At 37.3% G+C, this 22,856-nt stretch overlaps 1 protein-coding gene across 1 annotated transcript in view; it reads left to right on the forward strand.

The window, feature by feature from the left end:
- The window catches only part of ARL15 (ADP-ribosylation factor-like 15), a gene marked incomplete at its 5' end in the record, with an annotated part of 134,822 nt that overhangs the window by 99,680 nt on the left and 12,286 nt on the right, over positions 1-22,856 (forward strand). The window lies entirely within an intron of this gene.

Consider the following 22,856-nt stretch of genomic DNA (forward strand, 5'->3'; position numbering starts at 1 on the left):
TTATCTTTTCCATTACTTTCTAAAATCTGAACAAGCATGATGATTGTATACACAGGAAGAGACTTTGATTTTTGGATGCCACCACTTTTTCCTCTGTTGTCTTTGTGTCAGTTGGAGGTACTTTGGTTTTTTTATTATTATTATTTGCTTATTTTTTTAACTGATGATGCAAAAAGGCACTCTGAAAGTAAGTGGTAAACTTCTGGAAATTTTCCTACAGATGCTCAGATGTTATTAGTGATCAAGTATAAATTAAATAGGTTTTCTTATACATTTTAGTTGATCTTATTTAGAGCTCTACTTAGAGTCTACTTTGTCTTCATTACTGGGGCTAGGATGATTGCAGTCACTATTTCTTTTAAAAATAGTCTCCCACCCTGTTCACCTCACGAGAATAATTTATATCTGGGTACAGTATTGGACTAAGGTTGAACTTCTTTTTCCTGAACAGACGTGAGGCATGTCTTGATAGTTTTATTTACTGGTAATGTCTGAAATTTTTAGCTGAAAAAATCATTCAGGAGAACATGCAGAATGTAAAGAGGAAATAACTATGCAGAGGCCCAAGAAAGAAGAAAGAGATGACTAAAACTGAAGGGGGAGGATTGCACAATTAACATGTGGTAAGCTTGTACTTTTAAGTAAGTAGAAATAACAATGTCATGAAAGTGAGTAATCCCTTTACAGGCTGTCCAAAAGATGTTGACAATATATGGAGATAACGGAAGAGTGGGAAGGATCAGATAGAAAGAATAATCTGGAAGAAAAAATGATGGGCTTTCTGGGACATTTAAGATAGATTTTAAATCTGGTAAAAATAATTGTGAAGTATGAAAATGTAGATAAAACAGAACTAACTTGTGGGGAGTTGGGGAAAAATGTATGTAAAGACATCTGGCAAATATCATCAAAAGGAAAAAAACAAGCAGAAGGAAAACTTATTAAAAACTTCATTGAGGTCCTACTGCTTAATAACAGAGGGAGACACATACAGAAGGGTGACTTGCTTCATGGATATACTAATCCAATAAAATAAACTCTCAAATTATTAAACAATATAGATAAGCATACAAAAAAGTTGGAAACAAGAAGGGAGATGAGCAATCTGCAGATGCTATATTAAAAATAAAAAGATGAGAAAAACCCTGGATGGAAATGTTCCTTAAGGTACAGATTTCTAATAGACTTGAGAATAACAGTTGATGTGAGGATTATCTGAGGCTTTTCCATAGTTAAAGTGTGTACGCTGTTACATCCCTCCATGGATTCTCCAGTTTCTAATGAGGTTTGGATCTCGGCTGCATTCTTTTAGAGTGTGGGTCCATTAATGGAATTACAGTCCTCTACACAGTCCTTGTTCATTTTCATGAAACTTGGAGGTTGAATACATTGGAGACACATCTCTGCCAAATTACTAGGGGGATAGTCAGACAGATAAAGTCTCTTAGTGCATCAAGTCTCTTTTCTGCTGGAAAGAGAGAGAGGGAGACAACTAATTTGCCTTAGATCCTTATCACAGAACCTTTTTTAAGTGTTCAGGGATTGGCATTTCAAAGTAACTATTGGTTGATGTAAATTGTGAAATGAAGCCGTGAGAATGTTGGCTTATATACCCCAAGCCACAAGGTACACAGCCCAAGTATATCTTGTATGTTGGAAAGAGAAAAATGCATGAAACTATTTAAGAGCTATGATAAGTTGTATTTTGGTTGTGGAAATCAAAATCTATGACTGTGAGTGTTACAAAATCACCAGGTTCTTGGACATATAGGTTAAATTATTATTTACCTAAGTGCTACAGAGAACTGACTCTAGAAAATGAACTCAGAATGTTGTGAAGTTTCCAGCAGAGACTGTGCTTAGGAAAGCTAAAATGAACATGCAGAAATTTTCTACTCTTATACCATGGGGTCATGCACCCATAATAAGGAAAGAGAAGAGAAAGAAAGATGTAGATATATCATTGTACTGCAGCAAATGTACACAATAATGTAATTAATATCATGGAAAGATATAAAATATACCTTGTAAGTGAATAAAAGAACAGAATGGGGAAGACCTACACCAAGAAAAACCTTAATTGTTTGCAAAACAGATGTATATTTATGGTAAATACACTGGTAGCCAGGTAATGCTTGGATAGAATAAAAGTTAGGCAATTAAAACAAGTAGAACAGGAAGTACCTTACAAAGACAAACTAGAAAGCAGTGTGAATAACTGCTCACATAAATCACTGGGAGCAAAAACTGGGGCAGTGTACTTTGAGCTAGTGCAAAATTGCATTCTTAGTTCAATGGTCTAGACAGCTGGAGGCCATTCTAGACTTCAGCCAATTAAACAAATTAAGTATGAGACATAGGATGCAAAGATTAAAGTTAATTATGAAATGAAATGGATGAAGCAGATTGTATAGACAGAATTTCTTCATTGCATCTCAGCTGTTGAGCCTTATAGCGTGGATGTTACTTCCAGCAAGCTATTCTGTGGTTATTTTGCTTAAATGGCACATCTAGTCTGATCTGCTATCTGAAAGATGGCAGACTACCCTTCTTAAGTTTCTGGAAAGCAGCTACTACGTTGAAGGTGTGAAGCAGAGGCCTGAATATTAGTTTGCAGTGTACAGAGTAGAATCCAACCTTGCACAGCTACTTCATGTATTATTCTACAAAAGCAAAGGTTTGGTTTTGTTCAGAGGAACTCTCTTTGAGAAAATCAGCAAGGTATCTTTTCAGCAGTTTTGCTAACTACATGAGAGACATTCATGGCAGAAGCTGAGAGCAGAAATTAACTGCCTCTAACCAGCACAAGAATACTGAGATGAGAGTAATTTAAGAAACAAGGGATTACAAAGTAATATCCTAAAGCAATCCCTGTAAATATTCTAGAACCTTGCTTACTAGCTTTCCTGATCAGATGTGCAGTGTCTTGAGATCTGATCCTATCATACAGTACTTTGTATGTAGAGTTTTGTAAAGGATATCTTAATTTTTCCCATAATTATTTGCCACATCAATTACCTTTGTTCTAAGTCTGAACAGTCTGTTTTAATTGAAAGTTTAATTTAAAATATAATATGGGATTGTCATTTAAATGAAATATAACAATTGGGGATTAATGTTAGATGAAAGGGAGACTAAAGGGAAAGAATCTAACTGGATGTAATTCAAACATTTTAAAAAGAAAAAAGTTAATTAGGGACAACCAGCACAAATTTGTGAGAAGGCCAGCCTGCTTAGGATGTTGAGATGGCAAACAAAGAAAATTGAGTGGATGTTTATTTTGAATTCCAAAAAGAATGTTAAAAATTAATCACATCCAATACCATTGGCTAAGGTAAGAAATCTTGTTGCCAATGTAATACGGTTTGTTAAATAGAAAACTGGCTTACAGTGTTAAGCAAACCATAGCAATAGAATATAACAATTATTTTAATAGTCAGAAATTACTAGTGCTTACTGTAGGGAATGATTGTGGGTCATCTAACTTATAAACATACAAAAGTTTCCATTATTGCATCACTGTGGTTATGAATTCAGGAAATGAAAACGATATGATTTATAAAGTAAAGTTACTTGGCTGTGCTGTACTTCATGTGTTACAGCGTTCAAATAGGCTTTTAGTACTGTTGATTCAGTGGACAAATCTGATTTCAAATGTTCCTTTCCTGCATGACATTCCCCCAGGGACTTTGAAGAAGTTCTTTCGTCTTAGGGGTTCTTTTGTCTTAGGGGAACTCTCCTGGCATCAAAATCCAAAAGAAATAGAGAGCTACAGGCTTGTTGCTGTCATAATCCTATCAACATGAGCATTTTGCTTTTAAGATGGTCTGAGCAGTCTGTCACTGTATGTTGGAGGACGGGTTGATGCACAAAAGTAAGTCGGCTGGCAGAAGCTCAGTCAAAAGAAAAGAAAGAAAATACTGGTTCTAGTTTAAGGAAAACTACCAGAAAATTTGGTGAAGTATTCATGAGCGATGAATCCTGCTAGTTTCCTAGCTTTTGGCAATGATCAAGTAGCATCAATGGCCAAAAAACATTTTTCCATCTGTATTTTTGTAGGAGACTGAGAGTAGAGCACTGTTTAGTGCAGACTTCTTTTGTCTGCTTGTGATCAGATATTTGCAACACACATTGTACTGAACGGCATTTTAACCCACCTTCATAACCCAGAGCTGTTAAGCAGCATGGTAGCCCACTTATTTAAGTGGCTCTATCTCCAACAACCCCTTTCATTTAATACAACAGGTGAGTTCTTCATGTCATTGCATGACTCTGGAAACTGTGTGTGTGTGTGGAAAAAAATCAACAAATATCCTGAGATTCCTGATAACATTGTAAGTTAATAACGCAAGTTGGTGTTCTTGGAGTGGTATTTAAAATACTGACTTTGGCCTGTGGAACACCTGAAGGCTTTAACTTCTCCAGGCTCTCTGCATTCTAGCAGTGAGCAACATGGGAGCTTGAACAAAAGATCTCCATTTAAAGGAGATCAGCAGCTGGCTAAGTTCCATGAATATTGCAGTTCAGTTTTCTCATTGCCCTTATTTTTATCTTACTGAGTGTATTGCTGGAATTAGAAGAGGTTGTAGAGATTTTGTGGACCTTGGGGTTTTTTTCCTACAACCACACTGAGAGTTGTATGCCATTAGCGATACTGAATCTGCCCTCATACTGGATCTGCAAAAAGTTTCCACAGATTGAAAACATATTGAAAAAATACGTATTTGCTCATATCTGTGGTTTATCATGTATTTATTTTGCAAATAAAATTAAAGATCTTAGCTTTAGTTCAGTTAGCTCTAAAAACAGTTTTTATTTAATGAATTGTGAACTGCAGAGAGCACTGTGATTGAACAGAACCTCAGCTCAGGACATTCATGCCTATTATTAAGATGTATAATTAGTATTGAAGTACACACCTAGCAAGAAGCATAGAAGCATTCAAATAAATGCCACAGAAGTTCACATAGATCAAAATTCACATGTATTACCTGATAAAACTAGGAAAACAGGGAAAAACTAACAGTTTAAAAATGTAATCTTTAGCTATGTTAGATCTGAGACACACTTAGGACTTTCAAAGAAATTATAAAGAAGTTATTAACTTATAGTTGTAAATAGACCCAGCTTAAGATCTTAGTATGTGTCCTCCAAGTCCTGTATCCACCCACCTAGATATGTTCTGCAAGTCTTCTGAGGCCTGGAAGGTTCTTTCATCTTTTAGCTAAGTATCAGACAGCAGACCCCCAAAATGGTGTGTGCTAGAGAAAAGCATGCTTGTGTGCCGACTTGAATAGCTTCAGTCCCAGTGTGTCACCAGCTATACTCCAAATTTGCTAATAATAAAAAGAATTGTACATGTGGCAAGCAAGAAACAGTTCAACTGTATTATGTCATGTGATGTAGGTATCCAGTGTAGAGAAATTGCAGCTTCATTAGACATTCATTATGTAAAGTCTTGTGGTATAAAGCAGAAGAGCTGTAAGGTGTGGTTAAGTTACACTTAAAGGGTACAGGCTTGTTTGTGGTGTTATTTGATCTGCTGACTGCTCATAGTCAAATAGAATTTTGCTTATTGCTTCTACTCTTGGCAATAAATTAAATATTGAAATCAACAACTTGTTACTACTTATATCTCTCATGAGCAGCTATCTAAGTGACAAGCAGACGTTGCTTCTGGGTGAGAGTGGGAGGACGGAAAATAGCTCACTCTTGCAGTATGTGGAAAAAGAATCCATAAGAGATTTGAAGGTCTACTATATGCCAGCAACACTTTTTTTTTTTATTTTTATTTTTCTTTTAACAGAGAGGTTAGTTAGAAAATGAAGAATACCACTTAAGCATATTATTTCACTTGATGTGCAGTCATGGTAAGATGAAACAAGGCACAGACAAAGTGAGATGATGTTTGTAAGACTGGCATTTCTGCCGTCTCTCTGATGCTTCAGCTTTGCCTTAAGACAGCAGACTTCCTTGGGCATTGATGACAGCAAGGCTTACTTTGAATACCAAAGATTGTAACTGCCATTCCTAATTCAGCTAAAGAAAGCATTGTCTTCATAGTCCAAATACTTTCTAGTGTTTTTTGTCCCCATTTCTAACAGATCTTGAGCCAGCTTTTTGGAGTAAAGTATTAAGAGTATCTGATTTGAGATACATCAAAATCCCTTGCCATTAAGATAAGAAACTATGTCTCTTAATCAAATAAAACATTGAGAACTGACTGTATTGTCATCAAGAAAACACAGTTGCAATGGAAAATGAACTTGCTACATGTCAGCTCATTCATAGTCTTTGTCTGTGCCCACTTAGCCTTCAGCAAACACAAAGTAATTTGAATGATCTTAGTTCTTGGAGGATGTAAACTATCTTGAGTTTGTCAAGGGCCAGGGTAAATGCACAAATTGTTGGCATGATGCTCTTGTTTCCAAAGTGACTTGTTCCTGTGTTAAAGCTGCTGCAATTTTTAAAACTAGACCAGATACCTTGCTTGAAGTTTGGTTCAAGTTCAAACAATAATAGCTGAGATTTGTACAGAAACTGTGAATTGTCTTTAAGACCAGAAATTCTCGTAACTGCTACAACTGTCAGTCTGTCAAATCAATGATTGACATCACTGTCCTTTATAGCTCAGTTACTTTTCCTGAAGAAAGGATTTTAAGGCCAAGTCTAGTTAACATTCTAAGTTGAAGTTTTTAACATTATTTTACAGTCGACTGTGCAAGACTTTGGTTTTTTCCACATATGTTTACATCATAAAAGCTCTTTCTGTGTGTATTAATTAGTAAATATAACCCCTCTCAAACATAGAGATAGATAGTAAAAAAGCAACCAATTCACTTGTAAGAAATCAGTTTCTGCATGGTTACATGTCCCAGTGTTTTAAGCCTGAAGCAATACAAATTTTTAAATTGAAATTGAAGCAGCAAATTTCTCCTTAGAAACATGCACACTGTACATCATTATTGAAACCATTTTGCTTTGAAGCACAGAAGGAACATTTAATTTTTATTTACTATTATGAAGGAAACCCTTTGATTACAGCGGGGGAAAAAAATGGCTGACAAATACAAAAATATGACTGTGATTTGGGCGAAGTTCCAGAGACGGGAGAGAGAGAGTGATGCTTTTATCTTCAGAGGGTCTTTGACTGCTGCATTTATTCCATTAATAGCTCCAGTATGGCTAATGTCATACTTTGTGCATTTGCCTCTGTGTCTGGCCTTTGTATAAACTGCAGGGGAAGGTATTTTGATGTTTAACTCTGCTGGGAAATATGGTGGAATAATACGCTGTCTCTTATTTCCCTGGATTCCATGCAACACCATGGTAAAGTTCAGTTTTTGACAAATGTGTTTTTTCAAACTTCTATTGTTTCCAGTTTGAATATTAAACCCATTGTATTAAGAATATAATTAAACAAAAGTTATTGCACGTTATGGATACTTATGAATAGTTTCAGCTATAGTTTCAACTATTCAAAGTTTCAACTATTGAACTATTAGTTTTCAACTATTCAAAGTAAAATTATTTGACCAGAAAACTTGAACAGTGCTGGCCAGTTGGAAGGCAAGGTCAGATCACCTTCTACCCAAGAATAGAAGGAACTGAGGAATGAAAGCACATAAATGAGCTTCAGTAAAGCCTGTGTGCTTTGTGATCAAACCCGCGATCTATACATGCACTCATTCTATTCTCATTTGGTATTTATAAAAGGTATAGGTTGTGTGTTGAACATAGAGATGTAATAAGCAAATGCACTACAGTACCTATTCAGCTTTTTCCTGTCTTAATTTCTATCAAACAGATAAGTGGAGAACGTCTATGGATATATATGGGTTTAATGTTGAATAAAATCATAATGACTTGTAAATTAATTTCAAAAAACAGGTGAAGAAAAAAATCTGTCAGCTAAAATTATTTTACATTGTATACTTTACTTGAAGTGAAAGGATTCCATCTACACACACTAATTTATGTGTACTGGAGGAGGATAAATCACAGGACCTGGAACTTACATGTCATTAGGCATGCCAGGATTTTGGAATGCGCTGCAGATGTTAATGTGAAAATATAGCCTACCTAACCCTGCCTTCCAAAACCAAAGATAAATGAGATCACTGTGTAACTCAGTGAACTTCAGTCTGATCTTATTGCATCGATTCTTAACCATATGCTTTGTGGTGATACTGTCTCCTTCCAGTACATGAAATCTGTTCTGTTTAGCTAATGGTTTTATTATTCCATACCATTTTCCGCAAAGGTGAATTCTTCACAAGTTCTAATAGCAAGTTTATTTATAAGGCTTCGAGTGTTCAATTAGTTTGACAGATGTAAGTAATTCCCACTTCCTAAAGGCAGATCAAAGTAAGTGTTGTTTGCATGTTACAGACAGGGAAATACAGTTTCTGGTTGCCTTACCTGGGAACAGGATAACCAATCAAAATTAACTCATCCAGAACACTTCACAGCAGCACAGCAGAGGTTAGATCTACAGAACTAATAACCAGTCTATTGAAACATGGAGTCCTTACTAATTCCATATCCTGAAAAGTGCTCTTGAAAAATCAAGGTGGTAATTTCTGATGATTCCTAACTGAGCTTTTAAGTTCAACAATGTATATTGTAGTATAATAGGATCTTGGTTTAGGCAGGTATCTCTTCATGGTTTGATTTGGAAAAGTCATTCTGGAGGGCAAAATGCTTGTAATTCACGAAACCTGTGATGTGAAACTGTGCTGAAAAAGCCATATGGAAATTATGGGAACAGGTTAAAGAACATGGAAATAATGAGTGAAAAGATAGGGATTCTTAAAACCATTTTAAGACTGTACAGTAAGAACAGGAGTTTTGCTCAACCACTTACAACCACTGGAGCTAATATTTTGGTCAATGTGTACTTTTGGGTTTTGAGTTAAATAATCTCTAAATAGAAACACTTTATGGTTCCTTCTGTCAGTGCATAAGATTAATGTATAGAAAGTTCAGTAATCCCAAAGATCCATCAGTCCACCAGTACTTGCCCCCATGTCCCTGAATATCTCTATCGACCACGGAATTTCAGTCTCCTTAAATATTTATGCCCATGCACCAGCCAAAACTAGAAAAACAAATTAAAACCCAGGGGACATAGGGTCAAGGAATAAGGTGAGCAGTCCTGTGCTTTGGTCTTGTGATGGTACCCTCTGCAGAGCAAGCCTTTTGGCACACGCTTACTTCTTACTGAGATCCTAAGTAAAATATCGTGGTTTGGGGTTGGGTTTTTTTTGTTTGTTTGTTGGGTTTTGTTGGTGGGGGAGGTCTGAACTTTGCTGGCTGCCAAGGGTGTGCTGTGTGCATGAGTTCCTCTGCTTTCATTTGTACCTGAGCTGTGGATATCTTTTGGTAGTTTTGAGTGACTTTTAAACTATTTATGGCCTTTCACACAGTGCTGAATATCCTGCACTCTGAAAGTTAAGTCCAACAGGCAGCTAGCCAGAGTACAAGGTTAAAGCACATACTACTATTGTTTTTAACCAAAGTAACATTAATAATATAAGGCAGAATGGTATGTGATAGAAACCTAGAAACTGCCACACTAATCACATAGCAGCCTAATTACTAGTTGTAATTGAGGAATGTTCCTTCCCTGCAAAAGCACTCATAAATAAACTGCTCCCTATCACAATATCACTTCTTTTGGCTCAACCTTGCTATCTTCCCCTGAAGTGGAGGGATTTTTATGCTTCTTGATGTTTTAGACTCCCAGTCCTTTTGGAGTTTTTAAATTATTTATTTTGGTAGAAATCTGCAATTAGGTTCCATGGATTAATATTTTCACTAATGATTTTTAATCTCTCTTTAACTTTCATATCATGACATTGTATAGGTGGTTTGCTCCCTTGTTTAAAAAGAAAAAGACAGACCTTTAATGCTGTCCCATTCCTTGATGTTTTACCTTATTTTTACTCCTAACATTTTGAAAACCAAAGTCAAAAATTCTGATTCTTTCAAGACAGTGTGATGGTTTTTACATTTATTTAGAAAGTTATATTTCAAGAGCAATTTCTTTAATTTCACAACATTCTTACTAATTTGTATTAATACTTTGTAGTCCTCATACCTTGTTTGTATTCCTGTACTATGCTGATGTAGGTATTGTCCATAGGTGTGCAGTGAGCTTTGTCAGTTTGTGATATACCGTGTATGGCTTTGTGTAAGAGAAAACGCATGTGGTGAAAAACTCTGTAGAAGTTGCTTCTCTCCATAGGTTATGTTTTAAAGTACTTTTTCTCCTTCTCCTAATAAAATGTTTAGTAATTCCACTTACAAATAAGAATCAAGAAATAATGCTAGGCACCGAACACTCATCATGTCACATTTTTTGGCAGATGGAAGTGAAGCAAATGCTCAAGTACGTGGGCCATCATAAAATTGGCAATTTATTAGGAATATCACAAACATTCCAGGTGTCTTCTGATACAACAGTATATGAAGTCATTTAGTCCTCTATACATATGTGTAAGTTGGTATTATGTATAATATGACATTTGGGGGTGAAAAAGAAAATTGTAGGAGGGAGAGAATTTTGCCTCTTAGCTCCATTGGAAGCTGTTTTTATGTAGAGAGATGTGCATTTGTGTATGAAGGGGAAAAATGCTTTCTTTCCTAAGGTGAAGTAATAGGTTGGGGATTTTTGATATATAGATAAATGTGTAGAAAAATATTTAAGAACATGCATAGAGTAGCTACATAAATACTGTTTTTAAGGGGGAAATGTTCTCACCTCTGTATACCCTTTTAATCTGCTGAAATTTCATCTGATTACAGAATGATCCTGCTACTGTATCAGACATTGATGATTGTCGGTGGGTGATTTTTGGTATTGCCCTATTGAGAAGAGTTTTTCTCTTCCATAAAAAGTACTTCTCTGACTTCTGATTGTTCAATTAATTATTTTGAGAAACTGTTCATTTTGTTTCTTGGAACCTCTTCTATGGTTCTGCCCTGTGTGCAGACCCCCTTCCAGGAGTATGAAAGATAGGATCTTGGTAGTATGTGGGAGAGAGGGCTTATGCTTCCAGCACATAGCTCTCAAATTGTTTCTCTGCTAATCTTTTGCATCAACAGCATATGGCAGTGACCAGTTATAGTCAAGTCCTGCATGGACCTGTGTCTTGGTGGCTTTTGCATAATCATTTCCTTTATTTGTAATTGTTGGTCTTATGTTATTGGTTGGTAGCATGTAGGATGGTGTGGTCTCCCTTTTCAGCATGATATGGTTTGTGTTCACTGTGAGCTACATTCTTTTTGCTCTTTGTAACAGATAACACTTACGTTAGTTGGATGCATAATTCTGCTTTATTTTTAGGTTTTGTGTGGATGCATTTCAGCTGTGGGGTGATTTGGCCATCTATGGAAATGTTTTCTTTGCCTGAATGATTTACAATCATATTCCCAAAAAACCTCAATTGAGAGAGGAAAAAATGATTCAAAATTGTGTACAACAAAGAATGTCAGTACTTTTTTCTTGTTTTCATGCTGAAAACCAGCTGTAGAGAATATGTCTGAAAGTAGCTTTCTAGCTACCGAAATTTGGTTTCAGGCTGTGTACTGCTATAAAAGAGAACATGGTTTTGAGAACTTCCGTTGGTCATTTCACTGGAATAAAGTAGTGACTAATTTTAATTATCTCATCAACAAAATTTTAAAGCAAGTTTGTGTAGCCTAAAGTTTTTACATTATCTGTATTCAGGTACTTCAATAATCAGTATGATGTTGAAGTTCTGAAACCCTGAGCTTTGCAAGTACCAATCACTGAAAACTGGATAGTGCTTAGGTCAGCATTCATATCTCAATTGGGAACCTAAGTGTAGGCATCTCATTTGAAAAATCTGGCCTAAATTCATTCCTGATTATTTTTGGCCTTCTGCGTTGGTGAAATATTAATAACAGTCATGTGATATTGTGGTTTTGTCATTCCCGCATGTCACCCTACTTCTGCAGCACCTTCTGCAGTGTCTTTGTGAAAGTTGTTTATCACAGACTTTAGTTCCAAGTGTGGAGAGCCAAAAATGGGCCATCAGGCAGGGTGAGGTACATAGAGATGCTTCTGTGGTAAGGGAAAAGAGTAAGATTCAGCAAGAATTCTTTTAAAGATTAGCTGTTAGTAATACTTCATAGTGTTTAAGCCTTGATTGAGCGAAGCATTTAAACAAGGACTTATTTTTAGAGATAATAAGGGTCCCATCTCTGTTCTTAAAGCTCTTCGATGTCTTTTTAACTACTAAGGGGACAGCTTAAATACTTGGAAGTTCAGCATGAGCTTAAAAGCCTTGCTGAATATGGCAGTTTTTCTTAGTGTTTCACTTAATCCTTGTCTCTGCTGGTGATCCTTGGAGAAAGGAGTAGGATCAGTTAGGGAGGAAGTGCAAGGCAAAAGAAGTATATGGTTGAAGTAAGTGAATGCTTCTCTATCTGAGTACCTTTGTTACAGAATTTTTGTCTAATGCCAAATAAATCAGTTAATCCTAGCAATTTTGAGTGGTTCCATGTTGTGTGTTCTCCCAGTTCTCTTTTCTCAATACCCAACTTGAGAAAAAATTCTCTATGTTAAATACGGTCAATCAAAGACTCAGTAGGTGCTTAGTGCTACAGAATGCTAAGAACTTTGATAAATCAGAATATGAATGTTTGGAGCTTGGAATAAGTGAAAAAGGTTGGCCTTTATTTCTGTAGCTCAGTTTTTTAAGATAGTTGATTTGTTCATTTGCACCTGGTACTCTTTTAATGCAGTTCCATGTATGTTTATCTGGGTTTGTTTTTCTGTGCAAATAATTTACATGAGCCTTCTGAGTTCATAGTTAAAAAGCATGTGGTCTCACATGAGATTTGGGAGACTTTCCATGGGGATTTTCCCCTCAGAAAAAGCCCAGTTTCTTCAGGTTGACATTTCTCTCTTTTCATCTAAGAGCTCTTTTTTCTCACTTGGGAGCTTTTGCACTTGGTCATATTGCTGCTGCATGAACAGTGTGTAAGCAAGCATAACCTGGCAGGGCTTCCCATGTGAATGGTTGCTCATGAACTTATAATTGCCCTCAAAACGAGCAGGGGAGGACACGGTCTCTATGAACAGTTCTTGCTTCATTGTCACAGCATTTGTGGTAGTTACCAAAACTTAGCAGACATTTTTAGAGTTTTTGCTTGGGAGCATCAGGACCTTCAAAGCAGAAAATAAGCTCCCGTGAGCTTGAGATACCTGCCTAAACCAGAAAGCCAATATGCAGAAATAATTGCTTGGATAGCACAGTAGCTGCCTGTTTTCAGTCTACTGGCTTTGTTGTGCTCACCCTTTCTTCATCCCCAGTAGTTCTGTGTTAGACAAGGTCTCATCCTCCAGGAGAAGTGAGAAGAGCCACCAGCTGTAGCAAACAGATGGGGGATGCTTCCTTCTGGCTTGCAGCCCATGGCCTAGGAGTTTCTTACTTTGTGGGCCATGGCATTCAGTTAGTTTGTAAGCACAGACATTAAACTTCTGTTGTCGTTAGCATCAAACTATTGTAACCTTTGAAAAGAGAAGCTGTCATTAGAGAGCCAGCTATCCTAAAGTGTTAAAGGACCACAGATCTTTGGGTTAGAATGAGAACATTGTTGTCTGAGGTGTGACCTCCACTGTGCTTTTCTCCTCACTTGTCCCAGATGAAGAGCTTTTGCCATATTTCCTGACATTTGTGTTCAGGTCAGCTAGAAATGCTTCAAGTCGTCATCTTCTTTTTAGTCTACAAATCAACTTTGCTATATTGCTTACAGCTATCAAGGAAACACCTGTCAACAGTGAAAGACTCTGATGAGCAGCCAGCAAAGTTGTGAGTGGTTTTTGTAAGTACTTCCATGTTTGGAACTGCTGGAACATTTTTCAAGAGTCAAAAAAGCACCACTGAAAGTAATTTGCCATGGAGGTGTACAGAGCACAGTGAATTTCCAGACTCTTTTTATTGCTTCTATTGATGCTAACAGTCACCTGCCTCCTGCCTGTTAGCAGACATCACAAATGCTTCGGGAAATAATTTCCTTGGCTTTTTCCTTGCCTCCTTTTTCTGGTCCTGAGAGGTGATACTGAATTGGAATAAAGTTGGTTTTGCTGCCTTGCTGTGATGTTCCAGGATTTTATACTGGCTTTTAAAATACTTTTTAAAGTAGTGAAACAAGGCATTTCCCCGCTTCTGTACTTCAGTTCTGTATCTCAAACCTGTTTTAGTATAATACAAAAGTTTTAATGGAACTATTGGTCTTATTTTTAATTGGAAGAATAGGTGATGTTTATGATACTAATTAGGCAGTCATCGTATTGCTTTATATCAAATGCTCTCACTTCAGGTTTGATACTACTATCATTAGAGTATTATCATAGGGAGGCTATGGTGAACCTCTTACATAACGTGAAGAATAACACCAAAGAAAGGCAGTGCTATTTAACTTCATTATGATCGCCATCTTTCTATATGAAGATTTCATATCATTTGCTTCCATACAAAATACCAATAGGAAAGTCCCTTTATTGACTTCCTGTGGTACCTGGATCTTTTTCCAGAAAATTGTACTGAAAACATTTGAAGAGTTGTTTGAGCTTTTTTGCAGTTCAGTTGATTTCTGTGTCTTCTTTGTGTGGGTGTTTAGGGAGGGAATGAGGAGAACATAGGGGAAGCTCAGTATGTGAACATCCTTCTTACTATGATTTAACTGCCAAATAAGTTCTACTACATAGTAAGCAGGGAACAAAAAGGAAGTATACATTATAATTCCATCTGAGGAGTTCTGCTGTGGAGTTTATTCATTTTTATTATTTAAAGGTGTTCTCTTTCTGGCAGTAACCTCTCCCCTTCCCTGTATCATTTTTATAGTCTATTTGTGAAGTCAACTCGTAAATGCATGCATGCTTTACTGACCTAGGATGGATTAATCAAGTTGCTAAAATAACCATTGCTTTAGCACAGCAAGGTATTATGACTACAGGACTAAGAGGTCCTCAGGAAACACAAAGAAAATATGTTTATGTGATACCACTGTAGTGTTTTGCGTAGTTTGATGCAGCACCATGTGAAAAAAATACGTTAACTAGAAGGAGCTGTACAGTGTGAAACTGAATTGCACGTCTGTTCTCATTGAATGTCCCCAAGCTTCACTTCAGTCTGCTGCTAAGAGGCACTTATTTGTCATAGCTGTCTGCGAGAACATATTTAAATGATTTGAAAATAGGCTTGGTGGAGTGACTGTAAGAGGAGTGAATTTGTTCTGTGTACAGCAGTGGCAGGTTGGCCCGGCGGACTTCTGACCCAGAAGCATCCTGAGTCACTGCAATCTGTTCTGTGGGAGATGGAAGGCAGTATGACCTGGCTTTTGGACACGTTTTCAGCAGTCGTGAGAAAACAGCCTGTGGGCTAGGTGATGCTATGGTTCTCCACGCTATTCCTGGCCTTGTGGGCTGTGGTGCTGCAGCAGATGGTTCTTGTCCAGTTGGGTGGATTTGAAAGATCAGGACAAGGTAAGCACAGGAAAGGCACTTGATTGAGGGGGAGAGGGGAAGGAATGAAGAGGGATAAACAGGCTATGTTTATTTTCTCCTTTTTCTTTGATGTTTTTCCTTTCTATCTTTAAATTCTGTATAAATATATATAAATATCTTAACGAGTAAACAGTAAGACCATTTTGGTGAGGGAGAAAGACAACAAAAATCTACTGTTAATGTTTCCATACTCAGCTAGTATTCTGACTTTCTGTTTGTATTTACTTGGAGAATCTTCGCTTGTGTTCGTAAACTCTTCATCCACAAACTTCTCAAATGTGTTAGTAGCTAAAATTAATTAATACTAGCTTTGTAGTGTCAGAGAACAGAAGTGGGAAAGCTAGAAAAAGAGTCTGGATCATCTTAAACATCCTCGGTTTTTTTAAATACAGTCTTTTCAGTATTTAAATACAAGACTTTCTAAAACCGTAAAACTCAGCTGCTCAAGACTGAAGTGTTTGAGGAAATATAAAATCTAACTTAAAATAATACTTTAGACTCATTTTATAATCTATTATGAAAAAAGTAGTAATTTTATTTTGGAGACTGGCTGTAAAATTCTTGACTAATGGGCCAGACATACTTTGAAATACTACTTTTTGCAGCCACTGACAGAGACTTAGTTCTCGCTTGCAGCGTTCATCTTGTGGACTGGGCAAATTCTCTGCATGGAACAGCTATTTTTACCTTGTTTAGACAGTTTGGTGTGTGGAGAGTTGTGTTTTGAGCTTTTTCGATAGTTTGGGATTTTAGAGTGGGAATACTAGTTTCCCAGCAGTGCTTGCTATGTAATTACTGTCATAGATAGCCTGGAAGCATTCGGTAATGTTTTGATTCCTTTAGAGAATCTTTATGCTCTGAAGAATATCAGCTTGAGAAATACAGATAAAATCTATGCTAAGTCTAGTCAGGTTCTTGTTTTTGTTTTGTTATGTTTTCATTAGCTATAAATACTCTCTGCAGACTTTTTCACCACTATACATCTGACACAAGTCAGTTATATTGCTGTACACATTTAAATGGTCTATTACTAGTCTGCTGCCAGGCACTAGTAAAAATATATTAACGCGCTGATCAAATTTTATTATTTTTCCCATTTTCTTTCTAGACATTTTATGGTTCCACAGGATTCTTTAATTCACAGTCATGATGCAGTGTTAATAGGCTTTAGTATCTTGTCTTCTTGGCTTTGTGCCAAGCAGAAGTCTCAGCTATATTTTGAACAACTGTATGTATGGTGAATACATAGTACTGGGACTCCTAATGCAGTCGTAAATGTGGGGAAATGGCACAAAAGAAAATTATCACTTATATATGGTCATATCACAATAATGTGAAAAAGTTGAGGGATATGGGTAAGAAAGATTACTGTATTTACAACATAGAATACATTATTTCCCAGTACACTAATGTGTACTGAGAAAGAGATTAGTAAAAAATTTTAAGTTTTCCATAATTCCAAATTACTGTAATTTACTGCTTCCCAATATTTGAAGTAAAGAGAGACAGGTTATCTTTGTCTTCAGAGCAAACAAGCCCTCTACAACTTTTTCTATTGTTACCTGCCTGCTAATCTAAATTTAGTCTTCTTCACTGGCTGAGAGCCTGGATTTATTCACTCCTTTATAAGGAATTTACTGAATAGCTAGATGAAAAGCACAAATAATTCCCTGTGTCTTCCAAAAAGACAAGGACCTAAGAAAAACCCAGAAACATGTCACAGCTCCTCACTAACTCACCTGTCTCATTCCCTTCCTGGGTTCAAAAGATGTGCCAGGTCCAGGTGCTGCCAGAGCCCATTTGTAAGTGAATGTATTTTAGGCTATTTTTGGAGACAGTTTCTGTGTAGAAATGACAAGTTTCCTGAACTTCTCCAAGACACAGACTCAGAAAAGAACAAGTCTGAGCTGGTGTCAGTTCCTAAAAAGAAGTGTTGTTTTTCTTCTGGCTAGCCATTACCTGGCTGAGCTTATTCCAGCTTGCTTGGGATGGGGGTGGGTGGGAAGAATTGGAAAAAATTGCAAGTCAGAAGTGATGTATTTACTCACCTGAGTGGGACTGCTTACAACTGGTAATCAGACACTTGATGAAATAACTTGCCAATTTGAGGATTTTAATCTCTACTTTCAGCTTTCCATCTGCAGAACTGGGAAAATAATATGTGGCTCACAGGAATATATGACATTTGCTTCATTAATAGCTTTAATGTCAGATGGTATTCTTGCAGACAAGACTTCTAGAATCCAAGAATTCTTTTTAGATAGAGATCCAGTGTCCCTATTGCAATTTCTATCAACCTAGAGCTTATTCATGTCTGAATAAATGATGCCCAAAGTAGATACGCCCTTAAAATGAAGGAAAGCGATATAGCAGTAAATAAGCCAAATTTGCTGAATTCATAATGCTCATGAGTTTACAAAAAAAAAAAAACATAAAAACCAAAACACTAACCAAAAAAAACCCCAAACAAACAAAAAAAACCCCACCACAACCTGACATCTTAATTCTAATTCTATTGAAGACATGTTTTGAATGTTTTACCTTCTGTGCAATAATGGTATGTGATTCTAGGTGTTCTGTTAGCTGAATAGTAGTTCCTGTAACTGCGTGTTAGGATGATAAATCATAGAATCATTGAATAGTTAGGGTTGGAAAGGACCTTAAGCTCACCTAGTTCCAACCCCCCTGTCATGGGCAGGGACATCTTCCACTAGAACAGGTTGCTTAAAGCCCCATCTAACCTGGCCTTGAACACTGCCGGGGATCGGGAATCCGCATTAGGATGTTAGGCTCATTTTGAGTCCAGCCTTACTGGTGGTGTGCAGAGTCTGCTGCCTTCTGTACCATGGAGCGTGGAGCATTGCCATAGGTCCCTGCCATGAGCAGGGACACCACACACTGGACCATGTTGCCCAAGGCTCTGTCCAACCTGGCCTTGAACACTACCAGGGTTGGAGAATTTACCACTTCTTTGGGTAGCCCATTCCAGTACCTCATCACCCCCACAGTAAAGAACTTCTTCCTTATGTCTATCCTAAACTTTCCCTATTTAAGTTTGAATCTGTTACCCCTTGTCCTGTTGCTACAGTCCCTGATGAAGAGTCCCTCGCCAGCATCCTTGTAGGCCCCCTTCAGATACTGGAAGGATGCTATGAGGTCTCCACGCAGCCTTCTCTTCTCCAGGCTGAACAGCCCCAACTTTCTCAGCCTGTCTTCATACGGGATGTTACCATATTGTTTTATTTCATGCTTTCAGGGAATGTCATGGTGCTGATTTGCAATTGGTAGTGGTATTGTCAAACATGCATGAATAATAAAGTGATTTGCAGTTTGTAGTGGCATTCTTGAATGAGCGTTGATCTTAATCTGAAGTTTATTCAGATTAAGGTGGGTCTGAAACACAGGGAGCAGTGTGCTGTTCCTCAGTACCATTTGCAAAATACATTTTTTTTAACCTCTGGATTTTGTCCCAAAATATGAGCTTTATGGAATGAGAACTTTCAGTTGACTTCTTAAATAAATGGGAGACACTGGAGATAAACACGTAGCTGTAATGGAAGGTGGAGTTCTTGTACAGTAATGCCTTATATCAGCCTCTTACAATTTCCAATAAACAAAACTGATCTGAAACTAACCATGATCTGAACTTCCTGCTTTGAGTTCTGCATCTTTCCCTCTGTCTTGACATGTTCCTAATGGAACATCCCTAATGGAACATGTCTTTCTTTTGCTGCCTGTTGCCTCTGTCTTTTACTATTTCTTCATCTTGTACCTTCCCGGGCTCTCGTTTGGGCTGAATTACGGAAGAAGGAAAACATTTTAGAAAACCCTACATGTAGTCCCCTTATCTCTTTTTCTTCCATTTCTTCTGGGCAAACTTGACCTAATTTCAATGTATGCCCACAACTGGATTTGTTCACCATGCATTTGTGGAGAGCTTCAGTCCTGCAGCATTTGCCTTTGTCTATGAGTCACATGGACAAGTCTACTGCTACAGTGAAGTTTGAATAGCAAACGAAGCAGACTGAGCTCATGCCAGTGAATGAAAATACATTTGCACCCCATGTTCCAGCTGGCCTGTCGAAGCAAAAAAGGTGATTCTTTTCCCCCTGGAAAAAAGTATCTATCCCAGCTGAAACCAGGACAGGATAGCACTTTGTTCATCCCTTTGTTTTCACCTCAACTTTCCAGCTGTTGGTAGTTGGTTGTCAGTGCAGCTCTACCATATTGCTGGTTTTCAAGAATCATCTGAGGAAAGACAGTGTGTTTTGCTTGATTTGTAAATGAGGAATCGTAGTATACATATTGGCAAGGGATTGAAGAAGTTAGAGTGTAAATGTCAAATACAAATATTTTCTGTTAAGTAAAAAATTGCCTGCTGTCCAGTAGGACAGACACATAAGAAGCATTCAAGTATGAGCAGTCTGGATAAACCAGTTACAGAGAATTTAAAGTGTTTTCTGAACTGAAAACTATTGTAGTGGATAGCCAGAGAGCTGAGCCATCCCCAGGTGGACTTGGAAGCATCCAACCCAAATAATAAAAGGAGAGCTGGCTTCCAAAATAAATTATTAAGAGTAGACATTGTAGTAGACAAAGCCAAATATGTTTTCCCTCTTCTGCTTTTATATCAACAGATGATGGAAGTTACTTAGTTTATACTGAAAATGTTGGAATGTGATAGTCGAGCAGAGTTGTCACACCTGTGTTATGCTTTCCTGGTCGTCTAGACATTCCAACCTCCGTTCATTCCTGTGGATCTGAATCCATCACCTGTGCTTAATACTTATGTCTGTTGAAAAAAGTAAATACTCCTCCAAATGGTGTGTCATGTACATGCTCCTCTAACTTCAAACAGGCCTTTAATTCTCTTGGGTTATGTGAAGTATATTGGTGTCAAGATAGAAAGATTACTTTCAAACAACCAGGTGTTCATTCTCTGAGATACTTTTTTTTCAATAGACTTACCCATACATCTCCTGCTGTTTTCAGCTACTTCAGAGTGAGGAAGTGTGTATTTTTGACTATGGTACTGCAAGCTTTTCAAGCATCTCTATGAAGGATGTTACCCCGTTTTGCTGTAATGATTGTCTGTTTGTATGTCCTTCTTTGTTGCTTGCAAGAGCTAAGTTAATTTCCTCCTCTTGAAAATGAATCTTTTATTTCATCTTTGAAAAGATAAATTTTTTCTTTGTACTTGAGACACTGATACCACAGTTTACCCCTCTTTTCCATACCTCAGTCATCTGTCATCTTTCCAAAGCTTCAAACTATCAAGAGAGTACAATGCACGTCAGATTGAGAAGAGTGCTGTCTCAGTAAGATTGACCTGATCGGGAAAATTCCCTTCTTCCTTTCTTCTTCTCCCCTTTCACCCAAAATGACTCCTTCAGGAAACATCCAATCCTTCTGTTGCTCAGTGGACCAAAGTGCTGTATTGTTGGATCTTAATCACATATGAATGGCTCCAGAAGGGATCAGAGCTCTCTTTGTTCATTAGAGGCTTCTAGGCCAAAAGCAGTGCCAGCAGCCATAAAGGAAATATGTAAACTTCTATTTGGTCATTCAGTGAACCATGTCATTCTAGGTTTGACCTCTACTTCTCCATGCAAACTTCCTTCTGCAAGAAGGTGGACTAGATCGTGGTCCTAAATATATTAATGCTGGCAATTTTATGGAAAGGGATTTTTTTCTTCTTTTGATGTCCCTCTATTAATTCTTCTTGTTGCAGTTTCCTGCTTCTGAATATCCTCAGCTGTAACTACAAACTAGGATTCAAAATGTTCCAGACTTACCTGTATCAGATAGAGGCATGTCCTGTATTACTGTGGTATCACAGTGTGTTGCAAAGTGTAACTGCCTAGAATGTGTCAGTATCAAAATAAAAAATGTTTGTTTTCTTCCTGTGAAATGGGTTTGTGTTGCACTGGATGTGTACGTACCTCCAGACATTAGGACTAGTAATAGGTAGATGAACTGTTTGTGGAAAAAAGTTACTTGACCGAGAGTTTTTACTTCTTCATGTTGGGAGCACTTAATGAGGTGAAACAGCATTGGATATGACATTAACAAGACATTCTATTTCTCCTCTTGCTTCAGTTGGGCATTTTTGTGCAGCCGTTTTAATGATAACTTCACTTTCTCTTTATATATGGTACAAACTGAGATGTTCTTCTTGTGTGTGGACTAATGTGTAGTAGCTGAAGTGCAATCCTGTATGTTTCTTATACTTCTATCAAGCATGAGTAAATTACAAAACTGATAATAAACTTACTGTAATCTATAAATGTTACTAGTAAAAGGAAGACAGAGAATGAGGTGTTCCATGTCATCCAGGGTATTTGTGCACAGACACAAGTGTTGTTTATTGGGTTATGTCTTTGTTACTGCCATGCTTTAAAATGTCATCCAGTGAAGAAGGCAAACCAAATGACTTAGCTGAGAAATCATATACTGTGGGTAATGAAAAGAAAATAATTGAATTGCTCGTGCTTGCCCTTTAGCTTTGAAAATTCATTGTACAAAGTGAATGACTGTTTCACAGAAGTAAGGACTGGTTTATATATGACTTATGAGCATACAGGCTGTATTAGTAGAACAGTACAACTTCAAATATAGTTTCATTGGCTTTTTGTCTTCATATACTGTATCCATAACTACAGACAAGGCTAAAAGGGAAGGAATTTAGTGTTTTAACTAACCCTTACAATGAAATTCACAAAATTCACCTATATTAACCTATAGTAAAAAATGGAATATGGAAATCCTACCGGACGTGTTATGGTGTTGCATGTGTTTTGTATAGAATAAACAGAACTGCTGTCTCCTCTCCTCCTAGAATAGCTGAAGATCCAATCAGACCACCAGACAGTGGATTTTTTATAGGATCCATTTGTACTTCTTTGTCCTGCATTTGTCTTTAATCTTAACCTAGTTGATTGTGTTTATACCTTACTTTTACTGATAGATCCTGTTAATACATTTGATGCTTATCAGGGGAACCAATAAACCATTTTCTGTCTCCTGCGACAAATGTTAGTGTTTCACCTTGATTTTTCTGAGCATTACCCATTTTTCAGCATACTCTGCTTCAAGCACCATCAAGTCCATTTTCAGATTTGTGCTTTCTAGTTGGCAAATGTGACGCTGATACACTACCAGCTGGGATAGAGTTTTTTTAACATGATGTCATTTCTGCTGTGATGGATGAGACATCTTTAGAAGCAGGTTGTTTTATAGCTCGTAAGTCATCTAAAGCCATTTTATGTGGTTGGTCTCTTCACACCTCTCTCTACTTCCCCTCTCCCATTCCTGC

The sequence above is a fragment of the Nestor notabilis genome, unplaced genomic scaffold (genome assembly GCF_000696875.1).
Source record: "Nestor notabilis isolate BGI_N333 unplaced genomic scaffold, ASM69687v1 scaffold12104, whole genome shotgun sequence".
NCBI lineage: Eukaryota > Metazoa > Chordata > Aves > Psittaciformes > Psittacidae > Nestor > Nestor notabilis.